At 43.9% G+C, this 23,806-nt stretch overlaps 1 long non-coding RNA gene across 1 annotated transcript; it reads right to left on the bottom strand.

Moving 5' to 3' along the window:
• Window positions 1-41: 41 nt before the first annotated feature.
• On the bottom strand, window positions 42-15,784 carry LOC128343460 (uncharacterized). The gene is made up of 2 exons (XR_008315545.1): window positions 15,692-15,784; window positions 42-367 (listed from the first exon to the last, which is right to left on the bottom strand). It is a non-coding gene; the product is annotated as an uncharacterized LOC128343460 (long non-coding RNA).
• Between the last annotated feature and the right edge of the window lie 8,022 nt (window positions 15,785-23,806).

Below are 23,806 nucleotides of genomic sequence, written 5' to 3'. Positions count from 1 at the left end.
TGTTGTCTTAACAGGTGAATTATGCAAAAACAAGGATTGGGTTGTTTTTCTACCAAGTTTTATTAGCCACTCAACCTATTAGATACTTGGTAGATGATGCATCAAGGAACCAGTAGTTGCCCTCATCTGACAATATCATTTTCCCTCAGGGGGATCAGATTCCTCTTATTGCAAGGTATGTCTGGCCATCACAGCTCTGTAGACCAATAACAGATGGGTGTTGTCTTTTCCTGGTTCCAGCTTGCCCCTTATTTCTAAAACATTGAGCCAGTGCACCTGGATGGCCTTTAATCAGCTTGACTGGTTTTTCTGTCTCCTAGATGGCTTCTCCATCTTCTCTTCCCACTTGTTAGGCCTCAGTGGACAACTGTCAAATAAGCAAGCATTCAAATTAACATTTGTAGATGAGCAATTACTTCTCCTCCTCTTCCACCATTCCTGGGAGAACCAGCAGCTTTAATTTCAGATTAGATCAATCTCCTTGGTGTAGAAAAACACTGCCTTGCATGGCAACTTTAATTTAGGGATGGCAACCCTTTATCTTCCTTTTGGTGCTGGGATTCCCTTAGGAATTTCCCAAGAAGTGAGTATTGAGTTTGAGCACATGTTTGCATGGCATGGAAGAGAAAGCTCTTGGTCTGACTGTTTCTCAGGAGCATGCATGAGGCTTGGAGCCTGGTTGGATACTACTAACCAGTTGTCAGTCGTGAGACCAATCCATTGTGTTACACTGAATGTTACTTAGGGGAGAAGAAGATATCAGTTGGTGATAGCTTCATCTTGCTTTTAGCTCTTAATTCCAACCTCAGAAAAATGAATTGAAGTAGTCATGCCCAGAATGCAGTTGCATGTAGGAAATCATGCTCAGCAAAAATGACAATTGAGTAGGCTTGGATAAATCACAATCCTACCTCCTAGAACCTAAAGTAGGCTAAATGCTCCTCAGCTCCTTGGTTGAAGAAAATAGCAAACATAATGCACTTATGACATAATACCTCAGCTGGAGATGAAAGGAGGCCTCTCTCTCTCTTTTTTTTTTGAGCTGAGAAGCAAGACATACATGTACATCTTTAGGATGCAGTCCGTTGTAAGCAAAAACCTTATTTTTTCAGTGTATCACACAACAGTTGGGTCCAACTGAACATCATAAAATCACAAAAACAATTTTCTAAAGACAACTTTTTGCCCATGGCTTTGTTACAGACAAGGGTAGCTTTGTTAATAGTAAAGAAGAGAAGAACAGGCCCTGCTGGGAGAGAACCAGCATGGCTTCTGCAAAGGTAAATCTTGCCTCACAAACCTTGTGGAGTTCTTTGAGAGTGCAAACAAGTGTGTGGATCAAGGTGATCCAGTTGACATAGTATACCTGGACTTCCAAAAAGCTTTCAACAAAGTTCCTTATCAAAGACTCCTGAGAAAACCTAGCAGTCAGGGGATAAGGAGACAAATATATGTGTGGATTGTTAACTGGTTGAAGGACATGAAACCGAGTATAGGGATAAATTGAGAGTTTTCGCAATGGAGGAAAGTAAGAAGTGGTGTCCCCTAGGGATCTGTACTCGGACCGGTGATTTTTAATTTATTCATAAATGATCTAGAAGTAGGGGTAAGCAGCGAGGTGGCCAGATTTGCAGATGATGCCATACTCTTTCGGGTAGTGAAATCCAAAACAGATTGTGAGGAGCTCCAAAAGGATCTCTGCAAACTGGGGGAGTGGGCAACAAAATGGCAAATACAGTTCAGTGTTGGCAAGTGTAAAGTGATGCACACTGGGATGAAAAACCCCACTTCAAGTATATGTTGATGGGATCTGAGCTGTCAGTGACTGACCAGGACAGGGATCTTGGAGTCATGGTGGACAGCTCGTTGAAAGTGTCGACTCAATGTGTGGCTGCTGTGAAAAAGGCCAATTCCGTGCTAGGGATCATTAGAAAGGGGATTGAAAATAAAACTGCTAGTATTAGAGTGCCCTTTTACAAAACTATGGTGTGGTCACACCTGGAGTACTGCGTACAATTCTGGCCACCACATCTAAAAAAGGACATTGTAGAACTGGAAAAGGTGCAGAAGAGGGCAACGAAGATGATCAGGGGCCTAGAGCACCTTTCTTATGAGGCAAGGCTACAGCACCTGGGGCTATTTAGTTTAGAAAAAATACTCCTGCAGGGAGACATGATAGAGGTCTATAAAATCATGCATGTTGTGGAGAAAGTGGATAGAGAGAAATTCTTCTCCCTCTCGCATAACACTAGAACCAGGGGCTATCCCATGAAACTGAAGGTTGGGAAATTTAGGACCAGCAAACGGAAGTACTTTTTCACACAATGCATAATCAACTTGTGGAATTCTCTACCACAAGATGTGGTGACAGCCAACAACCTGGATGGCTTTAAGAGGGGTTTGGATAACTTCATGGAGGAGAGGTCTATCAATGGCTACTAGTCGGAGGGCTATAGGCCACTTCCAGCCTCAAAGGCCGGATTCCTCTGAGCGCCAGTTGCAGGGGAGTAACAGTAGGAGAGAGGGCATGCCCTCAACCTCTGCCTATTGGCTCCCAGTGGCATCTGGTGGGCCACTGTGTCAAACAGGATGCTGGACTTGATGGGCCTTGGGCCTGATCCAGCAGGGCTGTTCTTATGTTCTTAAGAGGCTTGTCCACACCAACCAGTGTGTTCTGTGGATACAAGACATCATGAGAAGATTTAATCCACTGCATCCCTGACACTTTTTAAAATAAAAAATGATGCCTAATTTTTTGGATGTTTCTTCAATAAAACAAAGCTTCAAGTTCCTTCAATGTTTACATGAGAAGGTTTCTACACTACTCAAACGTTCTTGGTTTCAGTATCATGCCTATAAAGATAAATACTCCTTACTCTTTTCCTTTTTAGTGCACTGATGAAAGGAGCATTGCAGCATTTCCCCAAACCTCTGCAATATATAAGTAAGTGTTTATATGAACAATGTAATTATTTGTGCAGACAAGTGCTATAGGTCCTTGTGAAGCATTTTTGTGCCCTGCAAGGTCATTTTACAGTTGATATTTCTCAATAAGACTGTTGCAGAGAAGCAACTGAAATTCCTCTTGGAGTGAGAAAACTATCACATGGTATAAACCAGGGATTCTCAACGTTGGGTCTCCAGATGTTATTGGACTTCAACTCCCATAATTCCCAGCCAAAGGCCACTAGGGCAGGGGATTATGGGTGTTGCAGTCCAATAACATCTGGAGACCCAACGTTGAGAACTCCTGGTATAAACAATCCTATTTATGCATCAGTAGAATCCCTATGCCTACAGAGAGCATGGAAATGAATGCTCTCACAGAGACAAGAACAGAGATGGGCAGTTGAGAGGAAGAACTGGAGGCTAGTTTTTTCAGATAACCAATGGTACTTTAATTCTTCCTGCAAAAGAGATTCATCTAGTAAGAAGATAAGAGCCATACTTGATCAAACCAAAGGTCCATGTAGTCCAGCATTCTGTTTCCACAACAGCAACCAATCTACTTCAATCCATCTAGCAATGATGGGTGTTGCAGTGGCTAATGCTTAACACATCAGAATCTCTGTTGCCACTGGCTGCAAAGCTGCTGGATGACAGAGGCTGGGTGTTATCTGGAAAGGGTTACAATCTGAATCTGTAACCTTATTGATCAATCAGAGGCTGTAGGAGCACTGTGGTGTGTTGCCCCACAGTGGGAACAGGACTAGGTCTGGTGTTTCAGAAGCTCTCTTGGATTTGAATGGGAATGATAGTCATGCATACTCTACTGATCATTATCCCAAGTTGACTCTTTTTCAGGCCTGTTCCAATTCTCAGATTTTACAGAATGTTATTTTGCATTACTCAAGTCAAAGGTAAACTCTCAATTTTAACTCCTGTGTGAGCAACAGTCAACTTGCAACACATCAAAAGTTTATAGCTGTAGAGAAAGTGATTGTACAAACATTCCCTGTATGAGATATTGAGTATATTATATGATCTTAGCAAGAAGTGATAGGAAAACTGAATACTGTCTCTATTTGCATAAGGAGGGCAGGTTTTCTAAATATACAACGGCCAGTGATACAGAAAATCTATTGGGGAATAGATGTAACAATCCACATTTTAACTATGGAAACTTAATCTGTGATTACATTTCTGCTCTATGCATTCACTGGCCTCCTTGAGGCCAGTGACCTGCTATGGATTGGTCTTTTTTAGCACTTCAGTATGGGCAAAGAAGAATGTATGTTTACACCATTCATTTCCTGCATTTCCACATGGGGTTGGCAATTGTATGAAGTGAATATTATGGCTCCCAATGCGAAGGCTCTCCATCACTCAGGCTGACATCTCCTCCCTTGAAGAGAATAAGTGACCTTTTCATATGCAGCTTGACTAACCGGTCACACCACAACTAAATTAGGAAAAGCCATGGGTTACAACAATTCCTTGAGGCCTTCAAAACAAAAGTGAGGGGCTCTTTTCAACTTGCAAAACTCTTCCTTAACATTACAAAGTTAGGGGGCCATAATGACCATTTTGATGAGCCTCTTTTATGCCATGTATCAGAGGTGGGTGCACAATGGTGACCAGCAGTAATTAAATGTGCAGGATTCTCAGTCCAAGAAATGTTAGGTACCCAAATGAATCTCATACTCCTGTGGCTGTGGTGAAGGCAGATAAGATAGCTAGACTCAATCTCAGATGATCAGATAAATCTCTTCCAGATCCTCAAACAGGTACACATATGGGAGAGGAATGCACTAAGCTCTGCCCATCTTCTAAGCATTCAACCGAATGATGGAACAGAACCTATGAGCACAGTAAGTGAAAAAGTATAATATACCTAGGCTTTGTTTTGACCTTCTGTTGAATGTGTGTAGGTTGGAGCCAAGAACAACAGGCAGAACCCCACTCCACTCCACTCCTATGTATATGTAGTCTACACATATTAAAGATCTGAAAGGGCTCTTATTCCACACACATGGAGAAGTCTCCTGATTAGGGTCACTCAGGATGAAGAAGATCTGCAGCTTTGCAGGCTTTGGCCTTTTTTCAGTGGTCCCGTTGGGCCAATCTGTCTGCTCAAAGGCCAAGGCAAAGGGTAGGGTGAAGTGGCAAGCTGAGGGGTGACACAGCAACCAGAAAAGACCACAATTGCAAAAATCACAATTGTGGCACCCAAACATGGTGATATTGCACCAAATCCTCCCAGTTTCTGTTTGGTGGTATCATTGCTGGAGAAATCTGGCTCCTGGGCATTGGCTGGCCTCTCATAAATGCTGATACTGATTTAACAATACAACCACTCAATTGTCAATGCTGGAAAAGACATTTCTTAGATCCTTGTGTCTTAAGGCCCCCACAGTCTTCTCTGTCTGACTCTGATATCACTCAGTTTTCACGACATATATAACATTTCCTATCAATCACTTAGAGAAAACTTTTCTTAAGTGCATCTGGAAGACAGATGGGGGGAATGAGCTCCTCACAGATCTAATACAGATCTCGAAAGAGGCGAGTAAACACGTTGTGCAAGCTGCTGGACAGTCCTAGCTTATGGTCCTCCCAGTAAGTGATGGTTCTGTTTTTAAAACGACCAGAGGCCCTGCTAGAGAGCAAATTCTCCAGTTTCCCCCCTGTGATACGATATGGTATGCATATTCATTTATGAATGTCAAATGTCTAAAACTCTGATGCTATTATGATTTTGTAAATTGAATGAAGTTAACATTTTAAATTTCTCTGGCAAATTTACAACTGGCATATCCTGTAGTATATGTCAGCTTGAATCTACATTTCAAACAGCACAATGTTTGGAACCAATTGGATTCAGGAGAAATCTACACTGTTGCCTTGAAGTATAATCAAGAGCAAGGAAGAGATATACTGTAGCTTTATCACATTAATCACCAGAGAACTACCACAAATCATGGTATAATTCCTTCTCTGACAGTTGGAAGCACTAAATTGTACCTCTGTTATCCAGAACTCCCTATATTTATAAATACAGACCAGCAACCTTAAAGACAAAGATAGTGTAAATAAGTCTAGAGGATAACTACAAAAAGCATGAGATTTCCTGCCCTGTAATAATAATAATAAAGGCTCACTTAACAATCACAATGAGGAATCTGGTTTAGACCATTTAGTTTATGTCATGCTTTGGGGAAAGATTCCCCAAGATAGAGAATTGTAGGAAATTCCTCCCATCTTTGGTAGTATTGAGGCAATGCATCTCATTCCAAAGATCAGACTTAACGGTTAAATAAATACTCTGATAAAGAGAGAAAGCAGGAATATATCTGAAAATTCAGGGTTCTCCATTTATGACTGTTCTGGGACATCTGCCTAAATTAGGTAGGTAAAGGCAAAGTGTGCCATTGAGTTGATGTCAGCTCCTGGCAACCACAGAGCCCTGTGGTTGTCTTTGGTAGAATTCAGGAGGGGTTTACCATTGCCATTTCCCGTGCAGTATGAGATGATAGGCATCTTCCTATATCGCTGCTGCCTGATATAGGTGTTTCCCATAATCTGGGACACATACCAGCGGTGATTCAAACCAGCAACCTCTGGCTTTCTAGTCAAGTCATTTCCCCGCTGCGCCATTATAGACAACTCCCTAATTTGCATCCCATTTTGCATCCTTATGTCCCTGTCTAAGGGCTGGTTTTCACTGAATGGTGAGCCTGTGTCTGGCCTGCAGGGTGCATACGCATCCATAACTGACATGATGCACAGTCGATTGTCTCGCTAATGTTTTCCCTCCGGCCTGCTGTGGACTCATAAGCAGCCCAACATTGTTCAGAAGGAACCGTTGCGCAAGCAGTGGTATTGCTGTTCCCCCTCATTCACCACAATGGGGAAAGTGGTAGTCGTTCTGCTTGCACCACCACTCATTCTGAACAGTGTTGGGGCTGCTTCCAAGTCCACAGCAGCTCCAGCAGGGAATGTGATGGAGCTGGTAGGCTGCACATCACTTTAACCAGTTTTTTGTTTTTTTTAAGCAAACAACACTTTTTCTTATTTAAACTTGGGTTATTTATTTATTTATTTATTTCAGTTATAACTTTTCTCTTCTGAAATAACCTGGCTTAAAATGAAAGTTGAACTTAATGTGGACATATATTATCTGAAACCTGAACTTATGACCCTCTCATCAACTTATGAAATACCACCTTTGTAAAGAGAGATCTGGAGGGAAACGATCTTTACCCACCATCAAAGGGCATAACAGTTGGTGTAATATATCATGACTTGATACTGGGAGCCAGGCAGAGATGGCAAGGCAGCACAGGTGTCATCCACTGATCCATATGGCTGATCTTTTATTCTTACTTTATATCTGGTAATTACCTGCCGCATTACCAGTCAGCACGGAGGACAGGTCTGTCAACGGCTACCAGTTGGAGGACTATAGGCCACCACCAACCTCAGAGGCAAGATGCCTCTGCATACCAGTTGCAGGGGAGCGACAGCAAGAGAGAGGGTGTGTCCTCACCTCTTGCCTGTGGACTTCTCAGAGGCATCTGGTGGGGGGCCACTGTGTGAAACCGGCTGATCCAGCAGGGCTGTTAAATGGTCTTATTTACCTTCCATCTTGTGAGAACATTGGCTGACCCCCTGAAGAATGAAGCACAGGTGTTCCTCACAGCAGCACTCACTTTGCTAGCCCCCATGCTGGTCTGAGGCACTTATGAAGAACAGGCAGCATTGCACTCTTGTGCAACAGCACAAATCCTCTCTGGAGCTTGCCTGCACTGGAAGCACTCAGACTGGGAACACCTCTCTGTGGGTGGAATGACATATTTCCAGATTAACAGAGTGCTTCTGGAGTAGGGATACGCATGAAGCATACCGTGCACATCTGGGGCAGTGGAGAGCGGGTGCTTTAAAGGGAGAAAGGCAGGCCTTACCTGCCCCTCTGACGCTCCTCTGCTGTCCCTGTCAGTATTAAATGCCACACAGTGGGTGCAGGGCTGCTTCTAGCAGCCCGCAGGCAGCACTGGCAGGTAAATGGCATCTGTGCATGCACAGATAGCATTTATGTACCGCCCCTGCCTGTGGGCTGCTGGGAGTAGCCCTGGGGTGGTGGGATGGTGGAGCAATGGAGGGGCTGGTAAGATCTCCCTTTCTCCTTTTAAAGCACCCTCTTGTCCCCCCTCCACTGAAACGATTCGTCTGGGGCAGCTTGAAGCATTGTGGCAGCTCGGATGAGAGGTGCCGAGACGCTTCAGGCACATCCCTATTCTGGAGTGTGGGTGAGCTCCATTAAATATTGACACTCTTGTGCAAGGCTGCACTGCCACCATTCCTTCAGAAATGTGGCAAATCTGTGCAGGGGCTAGCGAAGTGTGGGTGCTTGCTGTTAGGCACACCCGGCCGCATCCCGTTAGTCAGGATAATATCAGTCGCTGATCTACTGCAGTCATTGCTTTGTGCATGGTGGGGAGAAGTAGGGCAGGATGGTGGTATGACAAAGAAAAAGGGGGCAGCCTAAAACAGAAAGGAACACTGGAAGAAATAAACCCCTTAGTGTTGATAGCAACCAGCATCTCTGTACAAAAGCTTGTCATGGCTGCAGGTAAGGAGATCCTGTTTAGGAATATTTTGAAGAAATCCCTTTTCTAGCTACAGAAGAAAAATGTGGCAGATGTAAGCAGTGCAACAATGAAATGCAAGGCCTCATTGTCAGAATGACGCAATATTAAAGCATTGGGCTGTAAACTATGCCATCCATGAGCAAAAGGCAGCTTTGTTTTCTGAGGAGAGGAGCCTTTTAACTGAGCTAAAGCCCTCCATGCCACCTGCTCTCGAGGGTCCCAGTCCTCAGAAACAGATGTTTGGGGGGTGGGCACAGGATAGGGGGCTGCGGGAAGAGGGAACTGGCAAATATGTCCCTCTTCCTGTGCAAACAGAAGGGCTCTCAATTTGTAGAACAATTTAGGATACAGCGCAATATGTTTTTATGGCTATAAAAGGAAAGGTTGTGCCGTCAAGTTGGTGTCGACTCCTGGTGACTACAGAGCCCTGTGGTTGTCTTTGGTAGAATACAGGAGGGGTTTACCATTACCATACTCCCACGCAGTATGAGATGATGGCCTTTCAGCATCTCCTTATATCGCTGCTGCCCAATATAGGTGTTTCCCATAGTCTGGGAAAGATACCAGCAGGGATTCAAACCAGCAACCTCTTTCTCCCTAGGCTGCGCTTCCTCCCCGCTGCGCCATTGGGTGGCTTAGCCATTAGGCTATAGCAACTAATTAATATGCCCTGATATTTATAATTTTGATTTAAATCAGTTATTTAAATTGGCCTTTTTGCTTGTTGTTTTATAATGCTGATTTAAATTGCCTTGATTGAAATCCATCAACCCCACTAGATGTCATTGACCAGATGTCACTGAGGGGCACTCTAGCTTAGCCTTTTTCCTGGCATGCTTGTTTCCTATGAACAAGAACTTTTCTTGTCATCTTTGACTTGCCAGTCTGAAGTAGTACAGATGTGTCATCTCAGTGAGAACTAACAGACGTTATGAATGGGAGCTAGCCCCGTGTGTTTCTACTCCTTCCTTGTTTGCTTATATTGTAGCCTTGTGCATTCAGTGAACACCTAGAGGGCAGATTGTGGCAACAGACCCACTCTCTCGGTGCACCCAGCATCCATGTACTGACTGAGCGTAATGTCTGCATAGGGGTCATGTGGACCCTGTGTGTACCACCCATGTAAATCCATACCCTCAATTTTTCCAGTCTACAGACTGTAGGAGCGCCACCCATGTGCATGGATGCTAGGGAAAAGGCTGCTGCCACTACAATAATCTCACCTCCACATGTTAACTGGACATCTGACTTGAGTGCTGCCCGCTGTTTGGTTACCTTTACAGGGCAGATAGGCAGAATAAAGCTTTGATCTTAATGAAAGTGAAATGGACATTGTGATGGGAAATGTGGTTAATCCATTAATGATGGCATTGTTGTTTTTTCCTAGCACCAGCAGACATGGATATGTAAGAGACAATGAATTTTGTGTCTGACCCTGATGAAGGGAGAGTCTAGTTTTTAGCTTCCAACCATGCAGACAAGGGGACTAATGGGCCTGAAACAGGGCTGCAACATATGCGGATGGCTCTGTTTAACTTGCAAACCAAGTCTAAGCATGTAACAAACCCACTAGCATTATTTGTTGCTTTCGTTTAAATAAAAAACCTTACTGCTGTTCAGATGAGTTCATGAGAATAAAACCAAAATGCCATCTTGTACATTGTTGGCAGGACGTTCAAGGTTAAATGTTAATTAATTTGTCCATCAATGCATCTTCCATTCCCAGTAGGCCCCATGTTGTTGTTTTTAAAAGCACGATATGGCCTATCGCAACTGATCCATACTGATGTGCTGAATGTTGAGACTAAACAGAAAGAGATCCGCTGCTACCTATTTACAGAAAAGGCCGCCTGAAACGGTTCTAATGCTGAGCATTGGCCTCTGTTCTGTAAACTGATAATGGTAGATCTCTCTTTGTTCTTAACATTCAGCACATCAGAGAGGACACTGATTTCATGGAGGGAGGGTGGGAGAAATTGACATGGAACTGCACTCCCAAGTTGTCTAATGTCTAGTTTCACTCCAAGTCCATTCTGAAGAACATCTAGTAACCTGATTTATGACACGTGACATTATGCAAAGCAGTAACTGAACTATAAGGCATAGGCTGTATGTAGATATAATGCTTCAACGGCTTGTTTTGGTTAGTTACTGTTATGTAGTTCTTCTGAACACCTCAACCATGGTTATGGATTGGCCACAAACCAGAATGTAAAACCATGGTTTGAAGTGAATTTGCCAACCATGGTGTGCCGCACAATCCTATGCAAGTTTACCCAGAAGTAAGTCCCACTGCATTAAATAATGCAACTTATTCCCAACTAATAATGCAACTTATTCCCAACTAATTATCAATAGGATGGCAACTGAAGTATACCTTCTGTGGCCAGCAAACATTTTTAAAGCCCACTTTTTATCTTATTCTAAGCTGGCTCTGAAGGAGCCCAGGTGTCCTTAGTAATTCAGTAGCATTATTCACAAGACATGATGCCAAGGTAATCTCCAACAGTCCTGAGTTCAGTTGCTATTCAGAGAGAGATTATTCTCACAATTGGCCAAAATCGGGCTAAGGTAGCCTAGACCAATTTCGGCCGAGCATGAAAACCACTGGGCTCACAGGCAAGCCCAGTTTCTCCAAAGCAGGTAACCCGCTTGAATACCCCTCCCACTAACCCCATTTCTAAAATCATGTATTGCTGTGGCACAGCTCCACGGTGTGCCAACACATGAGGAGACCCCCGTCCAGGAGGCTGCAAGCAGCCTCCTGGGCTTGGTGGTCTCTCCAGCATGCCCCACGCACTTGCGTGGGGCATCCTGGAACCCTGCAGCCCACTCTGGCTCCGCGACGGAGCCAGCAGTCGTGTGGGCAGCCGATCCAGCCGCCCAGGGCTCCGCGGGGATCGTCTGCGGGGAGAGCGGGCTAAGCCCACTCTCCCCGCAGACTTCATTTTGGTGAGTCTCACTGATCGTGAGACTCACTTCATTATCTAGAAGCAGGCTGCCTATGTGAGGGAAAATGTTTTATTGTAGCTAGTTAAAGAAGCCATACATCACTTGAAAACCATTTGGCTGATTCTAAATGCATGACCCTAAACAGCAATATGATAAGCTATCCTTGACATGCTTAGGAAATTGAATGAGGTTTCATTTCCTCAGCCTTTTATGCTCCTCCTCAGTTGATATGATGGTGCTATTTAAGTCAGCCAGCAAGGTGCCTGTTCACAACACAAAGCCATGCATGGTCAAAACTCATTTAGTCAATTCTAAATATTTACATGGAAACCCCTTGAGAAAAATATACCCCGAGATGCCATAATAAGACGGAGTTCATTAGGAAATGAATGAGCTAGCAATGACCCAACCATTAAGCATAGCTACCAGACACCATTTTGACAGCAAGAAGTCACCAAGGAAATAGGATGGCCATCTTTTTATTGGCTTGTTTCTGCAGAAGCATGTCCTGCTCCCCCTCCCAGTAAGTCTTCCTCCTTCTGCTGATTGTGTGGGAAAGTCCATCCAAACTGCCCACTCACATTTGGCTTTTAGGACACTTCACACATTTAGATCACGTGTGTGGGTAGGGGGGTTCAGATGACCCTCCCCACAATTGGAAGAAGAGGAAAAACATGCTGAGTAGGGGGGGGAGAAGAGTCTTTGGGGAGGGCATTCCAAAGCCAAAGGACCTTTTCGGTGGTGGCCCTGTCTCTAGTGCTCACCAACCGGATCTCTTAGTGGCAGGGCCATGAGCAGGGTCTGAGATGCCGAGTGAAGAACCCTGGCAGGTTCATATGGGCGAATGGGGTCCGACAGGTAGCCAGGCTCTAAGTCATATCAAGACCAGCACTTTGAATCTAGCCTGGTAACCAATGAAGATGCCACAGGATGAGTGTGACACTCATGAGGCAACTTGTGCCCATGAGCATCCTTACAGCAGCATTCTGGACCAGCTGAAGCTTCCAAACCACCTTCAAGGGCAGTCACACATAGAGCACATTACAGAAGTCCAGTCTGGACATTACCAAGGCATGTGTGACTGAGGTCAGGTCCGATTTCTCTGGGTAGGGTCACAGCTGGTGTACCAGCCACAGCTGGTAAAAAGCACCCCTGCACACCACCACCACCTGTGCTTCCAAGGACAGTGTTGGGTCCAGAAACAACTCCAAGCTGCAGACTTTATCTTTCAGAGGAAGTGTGATCCCCATCCAAGACCAGATTTACTTCACTGCTCAAATGAGCAGTTTTACCAACCCAGAGCATTTCCATCTTATCGGGATTAAGTTTCAGCTTGTTTGCCCCCATCTAGTTCAGAACAGTCTCCAAGCCCCATTTCAGAGCATCCACTGCCTCCCTGATGTCTGCTGATTTAAAAAGATCGGTAGACCTGAGTGTCATCAGCATATTGATGGCACTGCAGCCCACACCCACAGATGACCTCTCCCAGAGATTTCATGTAGATGTTAAACAGCGTAGGGGACAGAATAGATCCCTGGGGCACCCCATAGGTCAAAGGCCAAGGGGTGGAGCAGGCATCCCCCAGTACCACATTCTGAGTACGACCCTCCAGGTAGGAGTGGAGCCACCGTATCAGTTTCCAACTTGGAGAGGCGACCCAGAAGGATACCATGGTTGATGGTATCGAAAACCTCTGAGAGGTCCAGCAGAATCAACAGAATCACACTTCTTCTGTTTCTCCCGTTATCCACCTAGGCAGTTTCTGTCCTGGGCAGGCTGGAAGCCAAACTGGAAAGGATCTAAGTAATCTGATTCATCCAGGACTGCCTGGAGCTGAGACGCTACTACGCTCTCCAACACCTTGCCCAAGAAAGGGAGGTTAGAAACTGGTAATTTAAATTTTTTAAAAGTTGTTTAAATAATCTGGATCCAATGGAGCCACCACTTTTTAAAGGAGGGGCCTAATGACTGCTTTCTTCAGCTGAGGGGGCACCACCCCCTGCCTCAAGAGACATTCACCACCCATGGACCGTCCCTCCCTAGCAGCCTTCACCAGTCATGAAGAGCAAAGGTCAAATACGCATGTGGTAGGCCTCAGCCTTCCAAGCAGCCTGTCCACCTCCTCAGGCAACACTGTCTGAAAACCATCCAATATAACAAGACTAGATGGTGAGTTGGCACCATCCAGTTCCGGTGCCACAAAAAAATCTTAGCATCCAAGTCAGAATGGATACAAGCGATTTAATCTGCAAAATGTAACATACATTGATCCCATCAGGCTGCCAAGATTTCTGTTTTATGGTCTTTGGTGCCCTCACCTAGAAGGCCTCGAACCACTTGAAAAAAAATCCCACTGGACGACACTGAGTAGATGTGATGGTGGTGGAAAAAATAGGATTTCTTCATTGCCATCACTGCCATAGAATAGATCCTAATATGAGCTCTAGCCTGTGTTTGGTCACATTCATTCTGAGCGTCCCGCCAACAATGCTCAGGCTATCTACCAGCCTGCTTCATGACATACTGAAGTTAGTGTAGCTTGTAAACATGGGTAGGATCAGGTTATAAGAAGCAGCAGGTTATATGGAGAGGAGAGCTGGTCTTGTGGTAGCAAGCATGACTTGTTCCCTTAGCTAAGCAGGGTCTGCCCCTGGTTTGCATTTGAATGGGAGGCTAGAAGTGTGAGCACTGTAAGATGTTCCCCATAGGAGATGGAGCTGCTCTGGGAAGAGCAGAAGGTCCCTCCCTGGCATCTCAAAGATATGGCTGAGAGAGATCCCTGCCTGCAACCTTGGAGAAGCCACTGCCAGTCTGGGTAGACAATACTGAGCTTGATAGACCAATGGTCTAACTCAGTATATGGCAGCTTCCTATGTTCCTAGGTTCCTATATAGCATAGGTTCAGGCTGCATCCCCATTGATGCTGAGTTTCCCCCCATCTGGAAAGGAGTCATAAGGCATTTTGAACAAACGATTCTTGCAAAACATAAAACAACGATTTTGTTTTCTTACCTAAACACAGTGTAGATGTTATATTTACAAGCCATTTCGCATCAGTTTATAGGAAACTGTTTGTGGGGGGTGGGGGAAGAAAGCAGCAGCATTCTCTTCCCTATTGCTCATTAAAACATCCTTGTTAGGGAACAGAGAAACAAGAGCCAGGACAAACCATTAACCAAAACATGGTATAAAATATTATTTCTGGTGAGACCAGACAATGAAAAAGATAGTCAACTCCCATGATACACAGATCAAAACAGCATGTTACACAACCATGGTTTACTCTGATCTAGGGAAAGGAACATCCATTTATGTTCCCTGTGCATCTGAAGTTCTGGAAGATGGAAGTCCTTTAAAATAAGTCCCTTGCTCTTATATGGAACATCAAAGCACCCTATGGGAAAGAAATTAGTTTTAAATAGAGTAGGCCTGGCCACATTTCCTCGCATAAGCAATGCAGAATTAGAAGGATGTCTACCAAAATGTTCCTTCTTGTACAGAATGTACATGCAAGAGTAGTCCGAGATAAGCAATCTCGATTCAGTAACAACAGAGGACAGTCTACATCACTCAGGGACTGCCTGGCATTGTGGTCAACTCTAAGCTAGGTAATAATATAAGAAGAGCTTTCTGGATCAGGTCCAAGGCCTATCTAGTCCAGCATCCTCTTTCACACAGTGGCCCACTAGATGCCTCTGGGAAGCCTATAGGCAAGAGATAGCCCACAGACAAAAGATGAAGGCATGTCCCCTCTCCTGCTGTTGCTTCCCTGCATCTTATATTCCTCTGCATCTGGTATTCACTCACATACTTCTGTACCTGGAGGTCGCTTACCACCATCAAGAACAGCAGCCATTGTTAGACCATGAATTTGTCTAACCCCCTTTTAAAGCTATCCAAGCTGATGGCCATTGATACATCCCATGGCAGAGAATTCCATAGATTAATTATGCACTGTGGAAAAGTGCTTACTTTTGTCAGTCCTAAATTTCTTGGCAATTAGTTTCATGGGATGACCCCTGGTTCTAGTGTTGGGATAGAGGGAGAAACCTCTCTCTCCACACATGCATAATTTTATAAACTTCTATCGTGTCTCCCATTAGTCACTTTCTTTCTAAACTAAAAAGCCGCAGATGTTGTAGGCTTACCTTGTAAGGCCACAAACTGATTTTTTGCTTGTCCTCTTCAAACTATACAGAAAATGCTTTCTTGTAAAGTGATTCCACAAATTGTGCTGCTTTTTAACTAACCATACTGGCCTTCACAAATCTAGATTACAGACAGGTGGTGTTACCAAGAAACAGAGACCGGCCGTGTGCACTTAAGCAGCCTTTTCCATGGCTATGCCTTTTCACACAGTTCATTTGCTAAATGAGGCATTATAAAAATAGTTGGTGTGACTGAGAGGATGTGTTAATTTCAGCGGCTTTACCATTTCCCTGGAATGACTGCTTTATGTTGAGTCTATGGTAAAATGTTTTATGGTGCAGGCGGGAGATTTATCCACATGCATATGTTAAAGGCTCTTTGGGATTTTCTCACATAACAGAGCAAAGGGTCCTAACGTAGAAACTGGATACATTCAAAATGGTGCCCTTATTTGTATTCTGAGCACAAATACCACCCAGTCAGAACAAACTTTTACAACACCTAAAGTAGGAAAGAAATGTCAGCTTGTCCAAACAAATGCAGCATCTAGAATGTATTTATTATTTATTTGCACAATTTATATCACCCTCTTTGAATTCTTCAAGGCAGAAAACTAGAAATAGTCTAGAAAACAATTCCTTCTGCACGTGTGACTATAAATAAAAATCTCCAAACGTTTGAAAATATTATTTTAATTGTTTAATGCTTTATTATCATAACCATCATCTCTTTTTTGTGCTTTATTGTAAGCCATTGGGCTGCAATCTGCAAGAAAAAAATAGGATAGATAGAATAAAATAAAAACAATTAATATCTGAATTCAAACAAAGGAAGACACCAATTTTACAGTGATCTGAAAAGGAGAAATAATTACAATGGTGTGGTGGTGGAGAGACCTAATATATAGTGGTGAGAGTGTTGGGCTAGGAGTGGGGAGACTTTACGTTCAGATCCCTATTCAGCCATGAAACTCACAGGGTGATTTCGAGCCCAGGCTCTTATTTTCCAGCCTAATCTACCTCACAGGGTTGTTGTGAGGATAAATGCAAAAATGTACACCACTCTGGATTCCTTGGAGGAAGAGTGGGATAAAAATGTAAACAAACAAAGGATTTCAGTGGTTCAGTAATGTCTTTGAGTCAACCAATTCCTGAGTGTAGCAAATCAAACAAAATTTATGTTATTAAAGGTATAGAAAGTAAATAAATGGGAGTTTGCTTCTTAGTACAAATAGCCAGGGAAGGGTGTGTGTGTGTGATGTGGATCTGGACCATGTTGGTGCAAAGGACTAAAGATCCCATGCCCCCATGCTGCATTTCCAATCGAGATGACTTCTCCCATGGCTGCAATTTAAAAAGCAAAAAACTACATCCACTCCAACCACATTCTTAACAGTTGTGTGCAGCAGCCACTCAGGAAACCACTCTCCCATTGGATTTTTAAAATAATGTTATATACCACCATTCTGCAAAGGGGATATTTATGCAGTAAAACTGAAGTCATTCTCAACCCTTTAATGTTCTCATTATGAGCAGAATCATCCCCCCATTTGTCTGCAAGCTGTTGTTCCCGCCCACATGCCATTAACTGCTGCCACAATGCCGAGAAGAGCAGCAAGAGACTCCCCTCTGAGCTGATAGTCGTGTCACTCCACCATCAACTAGTAGGGGGTCGTATCACAGCAATTTGGTCAGCAGCCATTCACTCGGACACAATACTTATCCATCACATCTGTGACATATTTGGGTCTGCAGGGGGCTGGATAGTTAAAGGCTGAGAATTTCTGGTTGAGAGTAGCTTGGTTTGAATGAAACTGAGAAACCACTTTACATATGCATATTAAGGCTTGATTTAGCACTGTGGCCTTGTTTCAAGAGAACTGTTTCACTTTCCAGTAGCAGAATAAGATAGATATAATTTCCTTGGGTTTCTCCTCTCTCTCTCTCTCTCTCTTTTAAAAAGAAAGTTTTGTTAAATTAACTGAGATCTTGTTGCCAGGTCTGCTATGTGTAGACCTGGAAGATAGACCTGCTGGGGCATCTTCACACAGATCTGTTTTTTCAAGAAAAAAATGCTTTTAAACAGTGTGGATGTGAAAATTAAGCTACCACGCGCAACCAGGGTGTGTTCTGTTTGATGGCTACTGGCGCTAACCCCCACTACAAGTTGCAGATCCTCAGCCTGGCTCATATCAAGAAATGTTCCTTGAACCCTGCTGTGCAGTTAGCACATGCCAAGGTGTTGCTCACAGCCAATGTGAAATACCCAGCGGGTCATGTGTGTATGAAAGTGTTCAGTATTCAGGCGGGAAGTTGTGCCAGTAATCAGGAAAATTTATGTTTAGGCAATTACCAACAACTCTCATAATCGGTTTTGTGGATAATGAGTCGTTTAACAGGACTTTCTCTAAAAAACCCTTTAATTTCAAGCATGATGACATTAACTTTGCATGCCTCTAAATGGACAGCATCCCAGTGCCCATGAAGCCTTACCAGCCTTTCAGTCTTGCAGTTTTGTCTGTGTGTATACGGGACTGGTGCAGGCCACAGGTAAACACTTGGACGACAGAGCTCTGCTCATTAGTAGGGAAGAATATGGGAATGGCTACATGCTACTTGTGTTTGATCTGACTCCAGACCAAGCATGTGGGGGCCACTATTCCCTGATTAAAACAAGGAACCAGGGAGCTGAAATACATTTTGCCAGGCCCTTCTAAGTAACCATCAATATTATGGTGTATGGTATATTTGATAATCTCATTGAGATATTGGAGGAGGAGCTAAGAGGGCAATGTGAAAGCAGCTGGTTCTGTTAGCTCTGTTCAGTGCGATTCCCCCCCACCCACATGTATGATTTTTTATACTTTCTTCTTGTTCTTTGGGCTGCTTATGCTGTCTTATGTTTGGACTCTTTTAGAAGAGGAGTTATTTAGTTTTGTGTCTCCCCCCCGCCTTTCCCTTTTAAAATCCTGCTTTTCTGTTTGTGTTTTGCCTCCTGGAGGAGTTATGCACCTAATCAGCCGCAGCACTGTTGATCAGTTGGCTGGCTGACCATTTGCTTAGTTTTTGTTTTCTCTTGGATAATTTGGTTTTTACTCAAGGACAACAGATTATTTTCTGTCGAAAACTTTTGAGCTAACTTAAACAATGGGCCAAAAAGAAAAAAGAAAGAAAGCAGAAGTGCCCAGAAGTGCAAGGATGAGTGAAAACCTCAAAGCAAACACATTTGGATACATTCATGGCAATGAAGGATAGCAAGACATCAAAAGAGCCTGTAAGTTTCAATTACTCCATTTCCACATCGAATAGATTTGCACTCTTGGAGCAACAGGCGCTTGAGCTAATTGAAGCAGCAACAGTTATCAAAGAAAGTCAGTTGCAGGGGAATAATACCTTGATAAATGAGACTTTAATGAACCTATCTCCTGCATCAGTTGGAGGGCTGGATCCAGGCAAGTAGCCCAGGTTATCGGTAGATTTTATCAGAGATCAGTGTTTATTAACAGCTCAGACCATTCTTGCAATTTTTGAAAAAGTGAACTCAATTAGCCAGAAGGTTGATTGTATTATGGCTTCAGTTGACGCCCTTGTGCAAAAGCATTCATCTAGTATAGCTAGTTTTATCACAAAGACTTCTGTGAACAGAAATGCTGTGAGCATAGGAAGTGACTCTGGCAAGACATCTGAAACCAGAATTCTTGACTAAACAGGTTGCACTTCAGAAAATTATGAATAAATACAATGCTGGCCACTTGGAAGTCTACTAAATTATCTTTAGGTCAATTACATCATTGTCATCCTCAGTGTGTTGATATCTTAGCTATTGAAAGGTCGCTCTTTTCCCTTAAGTGCAAAAGAATTCTGTTAACTTTTAATCTACGGTTCCGCTGATGCTTTTCAAAATGAGAGCAGTAATCTACCCAGTACTACCGTTAAGAGTTAATGTTTTCTAAACCACCCAGAGAACTCGCGTTTTGGGCAGTATAAAAATGTGATATAAATGAATGAATGAATGAATGAATGCTGCAAGATCTCTGCCAATCAGACTGAATTTGCACAACATTGATAAACCTACAGTGGAAAATGCACTCCCACAGCCAGCTGCTGAGATAGTTTCACATAAACAAGGCATTTCAGGTTAAAACTCTGGACAGTCTTCGGGAGGATAGTCTAACCTCTTCAGATGATTTGGCAAAGGAGATGCAGCAGGGAATAAATTAAATCAGTACAAATCTGCTTAATCTCAAACAGGCTTTGTCCTCAGTTTAAACAATTGTGAGTCCTCTTGCAAAAGTTGGTCAACACCAAGCTGAGTGTAAGTTATTTGATAACTCTGGAATTTCAATTCCTGGCAAAAGGGAGGTTAGGGAAACATGATCAATTTGCTTTAACCAATGTCTCCCTAGGAAAGGACTGAATAGAGCTTTTGAACTCTGAATGTATACGGATGGAGCCCCTTACTGAATGTTCTGTTATCCTAGAGGATGTGTCTGCTAACAAACAGTTAAATGTGGGGGAGGATTTTCTGAAACCTGCTGAGCTTGTGGAGAGGAGCTCTATGCATGAAGCAGAGTTCCTGATGGAGTTACAAATAGTGCCTGTAAAACAAATGAGCCAGAAGACAAAAGATGTGGATGGGCTTGATACAGAAGTTCACAGCTTTAGAGCACTGCAATTGGAGCATCCTGAGACCCAGGATGGGAAGCCCATAGTAGAATTCTTGGCTTCTGACTGAACAGATATCTCTAAGATATTCCTTGCAAATCAAACCCATCTGACAGGAATAGTTTTGGAGAGTACTCAGAGGTACACCAATGCAGATTCTAAGGAACCAGAGGAAAATCAGCAATTCCTCTCTGAGCCCATTTCATCATTGGAAAAGCTGGTGGACCTTCTAGGGCCTCTTCCATCTCTGCCTGAACTTATAGAAACTTTGAAGAAGGATCAATCCAGTCCCAAGACACCTCTCTCATCAGGACCACAAATAACAGAGGAATCTCCTCTGGATGTGTGCGCAACGGTGTTGGGCCCAACACTGTTGGGCACCAAGCTCTGATAATCTGGTTCAGCAATTAAATCCGCCTGAAGTGCAGTCTTCTGTACCAGTCACTGCTAAATTACCTAAGTGACAATCAGTGTGGACTCTCTCTCTGCATGTGGAATATAGCCGGTTGGACATGTAAATCTAGAGATATCTCTTTTATAGAATACCTGTCTAAATTTGATATTCTTTTCTTGCAGGAGACTTGGGCCATGGATAAGATTGAGGTGGATGGTTTTCATGTACATGTCAATGCCCTGCCCAGCAAAAAGCAGGGTAGAGCTAAAGGAGGACTGGCCCTATTAATTGCAACAGAACTTCATGTGACAATTACCCCCATGCCCTTTTATGCCTGGTAGGGATGTGCATGGAAACAGTGGGAGCCGGTTCGACAGCGGGGGGTGCCCTTAAAGCGGGGGAGGATGCACTTCCCCCCCCCACCTCCATCACATTTTCCCTGCCAGCACGCGATTCCCTAAAAGCCCGTTGGGTCGGCAGCGTACCTCCCTTCCACTCAATTCTAATGTTTACTGGATGTAACTGGAAATAGCAGCTGTGACACTGCACACATTACGCACACGCACCCGTGTGCGCGACATGCTGCTGCAGCTACTACTTCTGGTTATATCTGGTAAACGTCGGAACGCGGTGGCAGGGAGGTACGCTGCTGTCCCAACAGGCTTTTAGGGAATAGCATGCTGGCAGGGGAAACGCGGCAGCGGGGTGCATCCACCCCTGCTCTTAAAATCATCCCCTCCACTGTCTAACCTTCTAGTCGGCCAGGGTTCGAACCAGTTCGGAGGCCCATAAAAAGGCCTCTGAACCGGTTCGTGTACATCCCTAATGCCCAGTGGATACTGCAGTTTTACTGCAAATTAATCATATTCAGTTAGTTCTGATTAATATATTCTTAACCCCTCTTCGTAAGTATTCCTTGGTAAGGCAGCAATGGCAAAGCCTAGGTAAATATTTAGAGGACTGCATTGAGGCCAACCCCCTAGCTTATATTCTAGTAGTGGGAGGTGATTTCAATGCAAGGATGGGGCAGGATGACATAGCTTTATGTACCTATTGCCATGCTGTCTCACCAAAAGATACAGGAGACTCCCTTTCCCCCCACTCACCTGGCCAAAGATGGGAAATACAATTTTGTAGGCCTGTGTTTGGCCAATCAGTTTGATTCGTCTATTCTAAATGGAGCAGTGAGTGGAGACCACCCAGCAGAATTTACCTACTGGTCTGGGAACAGGATGTAACCGTGGATTACTGGATCACATCCTGTAACCTGGTCAGTTATGTTGTTCAAATGGAGGTTGGAGAGGAGAGCTGGTCTTGTGGTAGCAAGCATGACTTGTCCCCATAGCTAAGCAGGGTCTGCCCTGGTTACATCGGAATGGGAGACTTGATGTGTGAGCACTGCAAGATATTCCCCTCGGGGATGAAGCCACTCTGGGAAGAGCAGAAGGTTTCAAGTTCTCTCCCTGGCTTCTCCAAGATAGGGCTGAGAGAGATTCCTGCCTGCAACCTTTGAGAAGCCACTGCTAGTCTGTGAAGACAATACTGAGCTAGATAGACCAGTGGTCTGACTCAGTATATGGCAGTTTCCTATGTCTCCCACTGATAGTGATCATCTCCCTTTGATTCTAAAGACTTATCTGCCAGTTGGGACATCTCATTCTAAGGATTAATTCATTTTTACTTTGGAAGTGGTGGCTGGCGCAGTACGGATTAAGTGGGATGGGAGATGGGCTTGAGTTTTGGATATTTTGTGAAACTCAGATGATATGATGGGACTTTGTGATGAGTTAATAAGGGGAGAGATTGGGCTTGTATATGATCATTGTGGGACATTAGTTAGTATGATATGAGATCATCTTGTGCGGGAAATAACTAATTGCAACTGCCGGCCATCGGGTAGGTCTAGAAGTTGGTACGACCAAGAGTGTGTAGCTGCCAAGGAGCTAGTGGCAAACTAGATTGTACTGACAAGACCCTCAATGTGCAACTCCTTCAACACTACTAGTCCTGAAGAAACAATATAAGTCCTTGATCAAAGCTAATAAAAGAGAGGCTCAAAGATTGTCCAGGCAGCAGCTGATTGCTTCAGTTAGCAATCAGCTCTCTCTTCTGGCATATTACAGCTGGCTGCTCAGACTGTTATGCCTCCAATTTGACTAGTCAAATGAGAGTCAGCGTGGTGTAGTGGTTAGAGTGCTGGACTAGGACCGGGGAGACCAGAGTTCAAATCCCCATTCAGCCATGAAACTAGCTGGATGACTCTGGGCCAGTCACTTCTCTCTCAGCCTAACCTACTTCACAGGGTTGTTGTGAAAGAGAAACTCAAGTATGTAGTACACTGCTCTGGGCTCCTTGGAGGAAGAGCGGGATATAAATGTAATAATAATAATAATAATAATAATAATAATAATAATAATCAGGTCCCAATGGAAACATGGGAATTTCACGTTAGAGCTCTCTGCAGTTCAGGAGGAGGAACTAGTCCCAGTAGATTTAAAAGACGGCCCATTTCCTGAATGGCCACCAGTTGCTGAAGTTAAGAAGTTTATTGATTCTTTAAAACTTGGCAAGGCCTCCGGCTGTGATTTTATCTCCTCTGAAATGATCACATTTAACGCAGATTGGTGGGCCTGTCTTGGCAGCCCTCTTTACATGCATAGATCGAACTGGGCTCATACCTGAAGACTGGGGCATTTGCAAGTTATCTGGCATCTGAGGTAATTTTGGACTTAGGATAAACTCTAAAACTCCTCTCATCCTCTTGCAAGACAGATAACACCTGTTGCTAACAAAGCAATTCGGCTAGAAAGGGAAAGCAGATAAGACAAGAGCAGCAGGCCTCCATCACAAAAGGGGTGAGTCAGTGATGTAACTTTGAAAGTATGCCTATTGAAACTTTTGATAGAATTATTGGGAGAGTCAGTTCCAACACTCTGACGCACCTGCATACTCAAGTTTTCATTACAATCAGCCTTGCATACAATAGGCTATTCACATCCCGCCCTACCCAGACACAATGCATTCCATGTCAGCCTTCTATTCAGCAAAGTATGACA

The sequence above is a fragment of the Hemicordylus capensis genome, chromosome 2 (assembly GCF_027244095.1).
Source record: "Hemicordylus capensis ecotype Gifberg chromosome 2, rHemCap1.1.pri, whole genome shotgun sequence".
In the NCBI taxonomy this organism is placed as follows: Eukaryota; Metazoa; Chordata; class Lepidosauria; order Squamata; family Cordylidae; genus Hemicordylus; species Hemicordylus capensis.
Note: the sequence above shows the minus strand (reverse complement) of the source record. Positions and strands in the feature narration are given on the sequence as shown.